We start from the raw sequence: 12510 nt of genomic DNA, 5'->3' as shown, positions 1-12510 counted from the left end.
CAGCATAGATTAGACAGGGTAGTAGTGGGTAAAACATTATCTGAAAGCCAGTTGATCAAACTGCGGTTACTGACTAGCCAACGCCAGCAGACTGGCACGGCAGGATCCTCGACAGCATTGCTGCGCTTTAACAGAAGAGAAGCTACTTTCGAAGCACAGCGAGAGTCGGAAAATGCCAGTTAATTCCTCTGTACACTAGATCGCGTCTTGACAGCATAAAATGGTGCTGCTGGAGCTCTCCGCAGCGCAGGGCCGCGGTGCGCGCTTGCAGCCGGCACGGCTACACCGAGCGCGGCGCGGTGGGGAGCGGGGCGGCTACAACATGAAATCGACACGGCGTGGGCGAGGAGGGACAACCGGGCCAGACTCCTCCCGCCGCCCCTCCCGCGCTGCGGCCGCCGCCGCATCCGCCCGGCTCCGAGACAGGCAGCGTCTCCGCTGGGCTCTTTGTCATGGCGGATCCGTGCCAGAGCCCAGCCCACTGTGCGCGCTAACCCCGCTCACCTCAGCCCAGCGCCGGGGGGAGGAGGCGGCCGCGCCCCCGCCCCGACACAGCGCGACAGAGGGGAAAGCCGCAGCCCGGCGCCGCCGCCGCACGGGCGAGAGAGGGGGCGCGGACCCCGCCCCGCGGCGCCAGCGCAGTCACCGCCCTAGAGGAGCTGCCGTGGCCACTCGGGAGCCCGGGCAAAGCGCCCATTACACGCCCCGCGGCCGGGGTCCCCAGCGACACCCCGGCTCCCTCCGCGCCGGGATCCGGGGCGGGGCCACCGCAGCAAGGCGTTCCGGGAACCCCGCTCGGCCAGGCGGACGCAGCGCTGCCGGCGGGAGACCACACCCAACCAGCGAGTCGCCTGCGCCCCACGCTACGCGCCCTGCCCCAGGCAGGCGGCCCCCGTGCCGGCAGGGCCCCGCGCGCCCAGGTGGGGAGGGTCGCACCGGCCCCGGCCCCCGCTGCCTCCCCGGCCCGACACGGCGGGGACGAGCCACCGCCCAGCAGCCTCACCTGCCAGAGGAGCAGCCCCCGCTGACCCGGGTCACACGCTGCTGCCCCCGCCTCCCCCAGCGACTCCATCTTCCCCCTCTCCAAGGCAGCAACCTGGTGGTGGGGGGGGGGGACCCGGCCTCACCTGTGCAGCGGCGGAATAGTTACCTGGGGACCAGCTCCCCCGCGCCTCGCCCGCGGAGCCCGGCTCGGGGAGCCGCCCTGCTGCCTACAGAAGAACTGGTGGGGGGGGAGGCCGCCACCCCGCCAGCTCCTTCCCCCCTGGCGGGCACCCCGCAGGGCTGCCTATGTCGTGGGCCCCGTTACCTGTGTGAGGAGGAGGAGGAGGCGGCGGCGCGAGTGTCTCTGGGCGGGTAGCCGGCGCGGACTGTACCTTTCTAGCCCTGCTGCTCTCTCCGCTGCAGCCTCTCTCCCAGCGCCGCACACGGGGTCTCCGCCAATCACAGCGCCGCAACGCACGGGCACCACACTGCCCGTGACGTCAAACGGGGCCATGGCAACCGCGAGGGAGCGAGCGCCTGCGCCCGCGCCTTCCCCACAGGGCGGGGGCCGCACCAACCGCCGCTGGCGTCGGCGCGCGCAGCACCGCGGGGGACACGCCTAGCCCCGCCACAGCCCCTGCCGCGGGCGCGCGCCTTCGCCTCCGACTGCAGCGTGTGAGTGAGCAAGCGCCTGCGGGGTCCGCGCCGCTCCCCTGGCGGCAGGGCTGGGAGAGGCCGCGCACCGACTCTCCCTTCCCCCACACAGACCTGCCACAATGGCGCCTCCCGTCGGAGAGGGGCTCCCTCCTGCTGACCTGTTCGAGGTGCTCTCGCTGGGGTGTGGGGGAAACTGCCCCAGTCCCCCTACCCTGGCTCGCTAGGGCGGCGCATCTCAGGTCAAATGGCCCCAAATGGGGCTGGCTGGCTGCAGCCCCGGCTCCCATGTGGCCCACCACGTTTCAAACCCTGCAGCAGCAGCAGCTCTTTAGAGCAGTGGGTTTCAAACTTTTTTTCTGGGCACCCAGTTGAAGAAAATTGTTGATGCCCGCGACCCAACGGAGCTGGGGATGAGGGGTTTGGGGTGTGGGAGGGGCTCAGGTATGGGGCAGAGTTTTGGGGTGTAGGGTTGAGGGTTTCAGGGTGGAGCTGTGAATGAGAGGTTCAGGGTGTGGGAGGGGGGATGGGAGGTTTGTGGTATAGAAAGAGATTCTGGGTTTGGGGAGCTCAGGGCTGGGACAGGGGGTTGGGATGTGGGAGGAGGTCAGGGCTCGGGTGGGGGTGCAGGCTCTGGGGTGGGGCCAGAGATGAGAGGTTTAGGGTGCACAAAGGTGTTCTAGGTTTAGGGGCGGCTCAAGGCCGGGGCAGGCGGTTGGGGCACAAACTTACCTCCGGTGGCTCCTGGTCAGCGGTGCAGCCAGGGTGCAGAGGCAGGCACTGTGGAGCCCTGCAGGACCGGCTTCAGACCCCAGCGCGCCAAGCGCGCACTTGGGGTGGCATTTTGCCGTCAGGGCGGCAGACGGCTCCGGTGGACCTTCCGCAGTCATGCCTGCAGGAGGTCCACCGGAGCCGCGGGACCAGCAGACCTCCCACAGGCTTGGGTGACTGCGGAAGGTCCACCGGAGCCGCCTGCCGCCCTCCCAGCGCACCCTCTGCAGGCGCATCTGGAAGAGGTCCCCCGGAGCCGCGGGACCGGCAGCGTGCCCCCTGCGTGCTTGGGGCGGCCGAATTCCTAGAGCCGCCCCTGGAGCCCTGTGGCTCCTCTGCCTAGAAGCCAGACCCGCTGCTGGCCACTTCTGGGGTGCAACACTATTGGAACAGGTAGGCACTAGCTTGCCTTAGCTGGGAAGCATCGCAGATGGGACTGGCGGTGCTGACCAGAGCGACCCAGTGCCTGACATGCCGCAACCCAGTACTGGGCCGCGACCTGAACTTTGAAAAACGCTGCTTTAGAGCACTTAGGAGAGTTGAGCTTGAAGCACAAAGCTGGTTTTACCCTTCACTGTAGCAAAGCTTGTGCTCTGCTGTCATCCATTGATCTGAGTTTTATGTCGTTGCCCATCACTGAAGGATCTGAGTGCCTTAAACAGAAAATCAATAGCAGTAGTAAAGTCCCTAGCGGCCTTCCTGGAGTCTCTGGCACTTCTCCCTTTATGGGGTCAGACCTCTGCTGGGGATAGGGCTGTGGGTTTCAGGAGGGGTGGGGGAGGGTTGAAAAGGGTTTTGAGAATAAAAGGTGTGTTTGAATTGTGAGCATTACTTATGATGGAAAGGCTTCCTCTGACAGAAAATTGCAACGTTATCTAAAAATGGTCAGACTGGATCCACCCAATCAATTGGTCTACAGCCAGATCACCTTGCCAGAGAATGCTTTGTCCTCCACTTCCCACATTTGTCGTCCTGGGTTATGAGGAAAGGTTAAAAGAATTGGGCATAATTAACTTAGAGAAAAGAATATTGGGGACAACATGATAACAGTCTTCAAATATGTCAAAGGTTATAATACTCCTAAGGGAATTCTGCACCAAAAGAAATTTCTCTGCATAATATTTTAAAATTCTTCACATTCTATTTTTTGTCAATAAATAAACGTGGAGGCTCCAGACTGGCAATGGGGAGCACAGGCCACTGGCTGTATGGAGGTGGGAGATCACCCTGCAGCCCCTCTCCACCACACTCATCCCCCACGCCCCCCGCAGGACACAGACTCAGAGGTGAGATGGCACTGAACCCTGATACACAACAAGGGGACAGGGCCTGCCACAGAATTGCCCCGGGGCCCTGCCCCTCTACTCCAGGTGCACCAGGTGTGGCCAGGCAGGCTCAGCCCAGCAGGATCTATGTGGGGGGGTGGAGGATCCAGATGTAGGGTATACAGGTATAGGGTTCTATGTGGGGCAATCTGAGTGCAGGTGGCTCAGTGTGGGATCTGGGGGCGGGGTCTGGATGCACAGGGCTCATTTGGGGTTTCCAGGTAGAGACAATGGGACTCTGCAGGGGGGGTCCAGGTGAAGATGGTTGGGGCTCAGAGGGAGAATCTGGGTGAGGGGGGATGAGGCTCAGCAGGGGGGTCTGGGTGCTGGAGGAATGGAGCTTGGTGGGGTGGGGGTCTGGGTGCACAGGGCTCGTCAGGGCGGGGGTTGGAGTACAGGGGGATCACTGGGAGAGTGGTCTTGATGAGGGGGATGGGATTCAGTGGGGAGGGTCTGATTGTAGGAGGTGAGGCTCGGCAGGGTGGGGATTTGGATGTGGGGGGCTCAGTGTGTCCCTTTCTCTGTCCTGTTGATCCATTCACTCCCTAGACAACTTCTAGGCATGTCCTCTCACCTTCTCTTTCTTGTCTGGACTGCGGAAATGGCTGTAGACTTGTAAATACAATAAAATCACAGAAGTGAGGATGTTGTCTCTAGATTGTTTAGCTCTTCAAAAGTGTACTCATACCAAGGAACAACATTTGTTCATTTTTAGGTGGTGACATTTCTACAGTAGTTTTGACTTTTTCTGATCTGCCACAGCCCCTTCTTTATCACATGCCCTGAGAACTGTAGTCAGGTTTGTCAGAGGCTAGCTTACATTTTGTTCTATTCTGAGCACCACATTTGCCTTCAGACCTTGTTTTAACTTTACATGATACTCTTTCTTGGATTTCACACAAATTAAAATGTCACCATTTAAAATTTCACTTCCCCCCAGGATTCACAAAACCTCATTCTTTTTCCTTTGGAAGATTTCTGGAGCACTTGTGAGACCAAATGGGAGGTAACAAAAGTAAGGTGTTCAGAATGGTGGGGCAGAACTCACCAGAATTCACTAGTTACATCTGGTGAGGAAAAATTATTGCTCAAAATAAATTTGAAGAATATACCTTTTCCTCTTTACTGCTTCATTGCACCTCTGTAGGACTGTGAAGATAAAGAGGTCTCAATTTTTTTTGTAGCATACATCATAAAGGAACATCACTTTGTTGGTTCCGTTACACCATTCTTCTCTATCATATCTAGTGCTTGTTTCAATTTTAGAAGCAATGGGATTAGTACCCTTGCAGCTGTGATGATCCAAGGAAATATACATCACTCACCTTTGTTTGTGCTGCCTCCCTGATTCATTTGCTTCAAAAAGATATATTCCCACCACCATCCTTTATTATTACATTTCCTGCATGCTTCCACTGGCTCAGCAAACCTCATCTATCCTGTGTTCTACTTTATCATGCCTGTTACATTTCTGTCCCAGGGAACTTGGTATTCTTAAAAGACTTATGTTAGGGGGTGTGATGGGGCATATTTGGCCTTCATGGCCCTCTGCTGGAGGCCCCACGGTCCTACTACACTCCACCCAAGAAAAGGAGCAGTGAAGGTGGGTCTTCCAGGCTTTCCTAGAGAGGCTGCATGGAGCAGCCAATCAGAGCCTACAGAGCTCAGATAAAAGTTGCTACAAGGCCTTAGCAAGTCAGTTCCTGGCTAGGAGTGGAGGCCTTCTCTGGCCAAAGAAGCCTGAACTGGTAGCCAGAATCTACTTCTGGCTGCACTTTGCTTAGCTGGGTTTGTAGAGAGATATAGCTATATCTTAAGACCATTAACCCTGAGGTACAGGTGGAGCAGAAAGGGGCAGGTAGGAAGAGGCCCAGGGAAGCAGCAGCAATGAATTGAAGTGAGTGGTACATGGCTGCTGATAATAGGGACCCTGGGTTGGAACCTAGTGTAGTGGGTGGGCCTGGCTTCCCCTGCTGTTCACAGAAAGTGGTGTAAACCCCATGAAGGGGGCAGGACTGAGTTGTGGGCCTAAACAAAGGGCTATATTTAAAGGGGCTCAGAGCTAACACTGAAGACCCTACTAAAGGTGAATAAATTATTTATCAGAGTTTATAATACCTTGGAAGGGGTTCATTTGGGCTTTGTTACTTGGCTGGAGGGCTGAGCCAGTAAAGAGCTGCCAAGTGAGTTTCACAACCTACAAGGGGTGCCAGGAGCAGGAAAAGGACTGCAGTACTGCATGCAGCAGTAGGAGGTGCTCAAGAAGTATGTATCCCCTGTTACAGGGGGCTTCCTTTTTCCTCAAGAGAATTTTTTTTCTTTGCTGCTTTTTTTGCACCATGCTTCTGCAGTTTTCTTGCTGGATGACTTGTGTTTTCACTATCTCAGACTGTCAGGCATACTTGTCAACATCCAGGAAGCAAAAACCGGTAGATCATGAATTTGTAAAATTATAGAAACTTGCATACACTGATACATTTGCATAAAAGTACATACAAAGGGAGTAGGTGGGAGGAAAAGGGGGTGGACAGAAAATGACCCCAAAATATCCTCTTTCCCTCATAGAAGATTAGGGTTGGAAGAGACCTCAGGAAGTTCATCTAGTCCAACCCCCTGCTCAAAGCAGGACCAACCCCAACTAAATCATCCCAGCCAGGGCTTTGTCAAGCTGGGCCTTAAAATCCTCTAAGGATGGAGATTCCACCATCCTCCCTCCATAATACTTAATTATTTCTCCCCTAACATAATTATTACCTCTCCCTCCAACTATAACCTTTTAGAAGGTGGATGGGGAAGCAGGGCAAGACTATTCACCTCCTCACAGGCCTCCTGAGGTGGCCGCAGGGCAGAGTTTTTTTCCAACCCCTCTCTCCCCTGGGGAAGGGGCAATGCATCAGGGAGAAGGCCTTGTACAGCACAAGAAGCCAGTGGGAGCAGCTGCTTGCTAGCTGGCTCTTGAAACACAGGGGTCCCACCACAGCAACTGGGAGATAGAAGCATTACTTTCTCCCTGTACTAAGGGAGTAAGGAATGCATCAGTCTATGGAGCAGTTTTGATTGACTGCCTTTCTCCAGGGGGCAGGAATATGAGGAATAGCTTATAGCAGCCAATTGGAGGGAATTTCCCCAGAGGCTAGGTGTTTTCTCAGCAGTCCCCCAGAAAGGTCTGCAAATCTCTAGTCTAATCTAGTCTAGTCTACAATCCTGTAAAGTATCAGAGGGGTAGCCATGTTAGTCTGGATCTGTAAAAGCAGCAAAGACTCTTTGCTGCTTTTACAATCCTGTAGTTTCAGCAGGTCTATCATGCTTTTGTAAAGCTTTTGATACTGTTTCACATGACCTTCTCGTAAACAACCTAGGGAAATACAGCCTAGATGGAGGTATAAGGTAGGTGCAAAACTGTTTGGCAAACCATTCTCAGAGAGTAATCATCAGTGGATCACAATCATGCTGGAAGGGCATAACGAGTGGGGTCCCGCAGGGATCAGTTCTGGGTCCGGTTCTGTTCAATATCTTCATCAGTGATTTAGATAATGTCATACAGAGCATACTTATAAAGTTTGCGGATGATATCAAGCTGGGTGGGGTTGAAAGTACTTTGAAGAATGGGATTATAATTCAAAATGATCTGGACAAACTAGAGAAATGGTCTGAAGTAAATAGGATGAAATTCAATAAGGACAAATGTGAAGTACTCCACTTAGGAAGGAACAATCAATTGCACACATACAAAATGGGAAATGACTGCCTAGGAAGGAGTACTGTGGAAAGGGATCTGGGGGTCATAGTGGACCACAAGCTAAATATGAGCCAACAGTGTAACACTGTTGCAAAAAAGGCAAGCATCATTCTGGGATGTATTAGCAGGAGTGTTGTAAGCAAGACACAAGAAGTAATTCTTCCACTCTACTACGTGCTGATTAGGCCTCAACTGAAGTATTGTGTCCACTTCTGGGTGCCACATTTCAGGAAAGATGTGACAAACTGGAGGGAGTCCAGAGAAGAGCAACAAACATGATTAAAGGTCTAGAAAACATGACGTATGGCAAGATTGAAAAAATTGGGTTTGTTTTCTCTGGAAAAGAGAAGACTGAGAGGGGACATGTTAACAGTTTTTAAGTAGATAAAAGGTTGTTACAAGGAGGAGAAAGAAAAACTGTTTTTCTTAACCTCTGAGGATAGGACAAGAAGCAATGTATTTAAATTGCAGCAAGGGAGGTTTAGGTTGGACTTTAGGAAAAACTTCCTTACTGTCAGGGTGGTTAAGCACTGGAATAAATTGGCTAGGGAGGTTGTAGAGTCTCCATCATTGGAGATTTTTAAGAGCAGGTTAGACAAACATCTGTCAGGGATGGTCTAGATCAGTGTTTCCCAAACTTGGGAGCCGCTTGTGTAGGGAAAGCCCCTGGTGGGCCGGGCCAGTTTGTTTACCTGCCGCATCCACAGGTTCAGCCGATCGCGGCTCCCACTCGCCGCGGTTTGCTGCTCCAGACCAATGGGAGCTGCTGGAAGCGGCGGCCAGTACATCCCTTGGCCCGCGCCGCTTCCAGCAGCTCCCATTGGCCTGGAGCAGTGAACCGCGGCCAGTGGGAGCTGCGATTGGCTGAACCTGCAGATGCGGCAGGTAAACAAACCGGCCCGGCCCACCAGGGGCTTTCCCTACACAAGTGGCGTCCCAAGTTTGGGAAACACGGGTCTAGATAATACTTAGTCCTGCCACAAGTGCAGGGGACTGGACTAGATGATCTCTCGAGGTCCCTTCCAGTTCTATGATTCTATTCTTATGGCACTGCCTATTGTAGAGTTAAGTCAGACACTAACTGTAATTTTCTGACAGTTCCTTGCTTAAAATCCTAATTACTAGATGGTCTTTTATACATTCTTTATTGACATTAAAGTCACAAGGCTGTACTTGTACATTATAGTACCCTTACAAAGTCTTCCAGGCATCCTTCAGTAACAGCATGTCTGTTTGTGTATTACATTCCTTTTTGGAATTGAACATTCATACTTTTTAAGAAGGTGTCATAGTTATTCCAATCGCCTTCCTCAGCAAAGGCTAATGATTTATAAATATTTTCAGCTTCATTCCTAATGATGTAGATTAATGAGCAGACCTGTATTTCATCACTCTCTGTGGCAAGCTTGGCTGTGCTTTGGAATCTACTCACATGTTCCTTCCTCTCAGGATATTTGGTTAGATGATCAAACAAACAAACTTCTGGGGCATTCAGTTTTTGAATTTTTTTCTTCCTTCTGTTTGTATTGGACCAAAACTAATCAACTGAAAACACCATGTCATGTGACAATGGTTTAAAAAAATCACAGAAAGAGCTCCTTCTTTACATTTTCCTTGTTCAGTGATGGATTAGGATAAAGTGAGGCGTATTACCCCTAAAGCTATGCATATTCTTGCTCTCTCTGCTTCATTGAAAAGCTTCTGCCTAGGACCCCTTGGGGGGTCCACAGACTAAGATTTCCAAAGGGATCTGCACCTTCATTTGAAATTTTTTAGGGGCCTGCAAACAAAAAAAAGTTGAAAACCACTGGCTTAGAACCTTCTCCAAACCCCTCTTTCCTGCTTGGCTTCCTCCTGAAGTCTTAAAGAAACAATACATATATCCTCCTCGGAAGACGCAAAGAACCAGTACAACCTGAAATCCTGTTTAGATAATCCTTGTAGCCATATCTTCAGATGACTTTGGATATGGAGTGATATATTAATGCAGATCTTGGTTGCAGATGTCCACATTGGGGATACTTCAGACATTATCTGATAGAAGAGATCAATTTATTTGAATATAAGAACAGCCATAGTGGGTCAGACCAAAGGTCCATCTAGCCCAGTATCCTGTTTTCTGACAGTGGCCAATGCCAGGTGCTCCAAAGGGCATGAACAGAACAGGTAATCATCAAGTGATCCATACCCTGTCACCCATTTCCAGGTTCTGGCAAATATAGGCTAGAGACAACATCCCTGGCCGTCCTGGCTAATCGCCATTGATGGACCTATCCTCCATGAATTTATGTAGTTCTTTTTTGAACCCAGTTATAGTCTTGGCCTTCACAGCATCCTCAGGCAAAGAAGTCCACAGACTAACTGTGCATTGTGTGAAAAAATACTTCCTTTTGTTTTAAGCCTGCTGCCTATTAATTTCATTTGGTGGCCCCTAGTTCTTGTGTTATGAAAAGGAGTAAATAACACTTCGTTATTTACTTTCTCCACACCAGTCATAATTTTATAGACCTCTATCAGATCCCCCCTAGTCTTTTTTCCAAGCTGAAAAGTCCCATTCTTATTAATCTCTCCTCATATGGCAGACAGTCCATACCCTTAATCATTTTTGTTGCCCTTTTCTTAACCTTTTCCAATTCCAATATTTTTTTTTGTGATGGGGTGACCACATCTGTGCACAGTATTCAAGATGTGGGCGTACCATGGATTTATATAGAGGCAATATGATATTTTCTGTCTTACTATCTATCCCTTTCTTAATGATTCCCAAGATTCTGTTTGCTTTTTTGACTGTCGCTGCACACTGAGTGGATGTTTTCAGAGAATTATCCACAATGACTCCAAGATCTCTTTCTTGAGTGGGAACAGCTAATTTAGACCCCATCATTTTATATGTGTATTTGGGATTGTGTTTTCCAATGTGGTAATACAGGTCTGTTGCAACCTACCCGCATTTAACATGTACGATTTCAACTTTACGCTGTACGGCTGGAGTCGGGGGGCATGGCCTCAAGCAGAAGAGGCCTGGCCTCGAGATTTAAAGGTCCTGGGGCACCAGCTGTGGCTGGGAGTCCCAGGGCCTTTAAATCACCCAGGGGGCTCCCAGCTGCAGAGGTGGCTGGTAGCCCCTGGGGCGAACTAAAGGGCCCAAGGCTCCACCCACTGTGGAGCTCCAAGCCCTTTAAATGACAGCCCCAGCCCAGCTGCCAAAGCTGCGGGCGGAATTTAAAGGGCTCCTCCAGGCTACCCGCCGTGGCAGGCAGCCCGGCGGAGCCCTTTAAACCCCACCCGCAGCTCCGGCGGCCGGGTGGGGCAGCATTTAAAGGGCTCCACTGGGCTCCCCACCGCAACAGGAAGCCCAGTGGAGCCCTTTAAATCCCGCCTGCAGCTCCGGCGGCCAGGCCGGGGGGGGGGGGGGAATTTAAAGGGCTCCACCCGGCTCCCTGCTGCAGCGGGAAGCCCGGTGGAGCCCTTTAAACCCTGCCCGCAGCTCCGGCGGCTGGGTGGAGCAGCATTTAAAGAGGAGCCCAGAGGAGCCCTTTAAATGCCGCTCCGGCCCAGCCACTGGAGCTGCGGGCAGGATTTAAAGGGCTTGGGGATATAATTTTGAGTATACGTGGTTTTTGCTTTACGCAATAACCGCGGAACGGAACCTCCGCGTAAGATAAGACTTGCCTGTACTTTGCATTTATCAACATTAAATTTCATCTGCCATTTTGTTGCCCAGTCACCCAGTTTGGAGAGATCCTTTTGTAGCTCTTCACAGTCTGCCTGGGACTTAACTATCTTGAGTAGTTTTGAATCATCTGCAAATTTTGCCACCTCACTGTTTTACCCCTTTTCCCAGATCATTTATGAATATGTTGAATAAGACTGGACCCAGTACAGACCCCTATGGGACACCACTATTTACCTCTCTCCATTCTGAAAACACCATTTATTCATACCCTTTGTTTCCTATCTTTTAACCACCAGTCCATGAGAGGAAATACCTTACAAATGTTTGTTTGCAAACAACAGAAAGTGATAAAGAAAAACGATAGAATTTTAACATACCATTTGCAAACAAAAACGAGGAGTCCCGTGGCACCTTAAAGACTAACAGATTTATTTGGGCATAAACTTTCGTGGGTAAAAAAACCCATTTTTTCAGTTACAGAACAAATATTTGCAAACAAATATCATAGAACCCATAAATTGTAACCTTAACATGCAGTTATTTTCTGAAAAGAAATGATGTAAAACAACTTCTTACTCAGCTTATCTAGTTGCCTGAGTGACAAAATTAGGTTTATACTGCTTTTTACTCTTGTTAGAACTGCAGAGCTAACAAAGCTGAGAGAGAAGGCTGGATTCTGTTCTTTCTTGTTTTGTGTGTGAAAAGTTCCAATTGGTTACACCTTTGCAAACCTACTGAAGGCAGTAGGTTTGCAAAGGTGTCACTAAGGGCTTAATTTGATCTGCAGAACCTTTGTTAGTGGTGATAAATATGTGAGATGAATAGAACCTCGCTTGAATGTCTAGGCTGAGTCTGAAGGGCTGCAGGCAAATTTGCAGACTCTAATGAGAAGGAAGAGGAGTCTATAAGTCTCTAATGGGTGTCACATGTGCACTATGTAAATTCATGGATTGCTCTATTATGGCCTCCATTATTGCGGTGTCTGAGCACCTGTTATATTAAGTTGGGAATTATGCAGCCTGGTGGCAGGGGTGAAAGTAAGTTAAAGGACTTACCGGTACACCAGAGTCCTGAGCAGGGCCGTGGCCCCAATCGGAAGAGGCAGGGCCTTTCAATTAAGATTTAAAGGCCCCAGGGCTCCGGCTGCAGCTGGGACCTCCAGGGCCTTTAAATCACTCCCAAGCTACCAGCTGCAGAGGCGGCTGGGAGCCCCGGGGCTCAGGAGTGATTTAAAGGGCCCGGGGCTCTAGCCGCCTCTAACGCAGCAGAGCTCCGGGCCCTTTAAATCGCCAATGAAGCCCTGCCGCCACTACCCCAGGGCTTCAGCAGCAGGGCTCAGGAGGCGATTTAAAGGCCCTGGG

General features: G+C 51.3%; 1 protein-coding gene and 1 long non-coding RNA gene across 7 annotated transcripts in view; one reads left to right on the top strand and one right to left on the bottom strand.

The window, feature by feature from the left end:
• YWHAZ (tyrosine 3-monooxygenase/tryptophan 5-monooxygenase activation protein zeta) overlaps positions 1–1490 on the bottom strand; it is a 30981-nt gene extending 29491 nt beyond the window's left edge. The window contains exon 1 of one of the 3 annotated variants that reach the window (XM_045005394.1): positions 1377–1490. The gene's annotated coding sequence lies outside the window, so the exon portion shown is untranslated. Of the gene's footprint in view, positions 1–504; positions 636–1309 lie in introns of those variants that run through there. The other 2 variants (XM_045005395.1, XM_045005396.1) reach the window with 2 other exon arrangements.
• LOC123363877 overlaps positions 1332–12510 on the top strand; it is a 37150-nt gene continuing 25971 nt past the window's right edge. The window contains exon 1 of one of the 4 annotated variants that reach the window (XR_006576923.1): positions 1332–1659. This is a non-coding gene — a long non-coding RNA (uncharacterized LOC123363877). The remainder of the gene's footprint in view (positions 1660–12510) is intronic. The other 3 variants (XR_006576924.1, XR_006576925.1, XR_006576926.1) reach the window with 3 other exon arrangements.

This window comes from Mauremys mutica, chromosome 2 (assembly GCF_020497125.1).
Source record: "Mauremys mutica isolate MM-2020 ecotype Southern chromosome 2, ASM2049712v1, whole genome shotgun sequence".
Classification (NCBI taxonomy): Eukaryota; Metazoa; Chordata; order Testudines; family Geoemydidae; genus Mauremys; species Mauremys mutica.
This window is presented reverse-complemented; position numbering and strand designations above follow the sequence as displayed.